The 837-nt window shown below is 28.6% G+C and overlaps 1 pseudogene; it reads left to right on the forward strand.

Moving 5' to 3' along the window:
* Positions 1 to 371: 371 nt before the first annotated feature.
* Positions 372 to 490, forward strand: LOC111734775 (annotated as a pseudogene).
* The last annotated feature ends 347 nt before the right edge of the window (positions 491 to 837 follow it).

Genomic DNA, 837 nt, shown 5'->3' on the forward strand with positions numbered 1-837 from the left:
TCAAGGAATTCTTCAAAGAGTTTTTAATTTCTGATTTTGAAAACTACTGCAACATTGCAAAGCAAATATCTACAGGCTTAGAAATAAAAATTGACTTTAAAGATGATCACATTTTTATATGACAATTCATATGAATCATTAATAAGGAGACTTTTTAAAAATTAATTAATTTTATGGTGACATTGGTTAATGAAATAAGAACATTTTTAAGATCAAAGTTTTCATTGAAATTGAAGACAGAGAGATGGAATGCATAAACAGGTATATTGAATTATATGTAAATCATGAAGCTACATTTTGTTTCTTATACAACTTCCACACAAGTTTCAGTGTAAACATTAGAATATCATTATATAAATTTACAATTAAATATCTACGGCTATGCCACCCTGAACAAGCCTGATTCTGTCTGGGCTCAGAAGCTAAGCGGGGTCGGGCCTGGTTAGTACTTGGATGGGAGACCACCTAGGGAGACCAGGTGCTCTAGGCATAAAAAATAAAATAAATTTTTGTATGAAAAGTAAAATCTTTAAAAAATATTCTGCAGTAGTCATCAGCAGTATATGTGCAAAAATTTATATTATAAAATAATTTATAAGAAATGTCACAGCCTATAAAATATCCTTAACAATTCTAGAAAATTTGCATCAGCAGAAAGTGTTCTGAAAATTAAAAATTATCGAGTTCTTTGTGATCTTATATTAGCTATGAACCACTGACATTGCTTTTATATTGTTAGAAAATTAAGTTCCTAAAAGTATAACTTATTTTTTTCCTTGTAAGTGAATTTGAAGAAAAAGAACCAGAAGCCAAGATATCACATTAATAAAGTATTAT

The sequence above is a fragment of the Pteropus vampyrus genome, unplaced genomic scaffold (genome assembly GCF_000151845.1).
Source record: "Pteropus vampyrus isolate Shadow unplaced genomic scaffold, Pvam_2.0 Scaffold5707, whole genome shotgun sequence".
Taxonomy (NCBI): domain Eukaryota; kingdom Metazoa; phylum Chordata; class Mammalia; order Chiroptera; family Pteropodidae; genus Pteropus; species Pteropus vampyrus.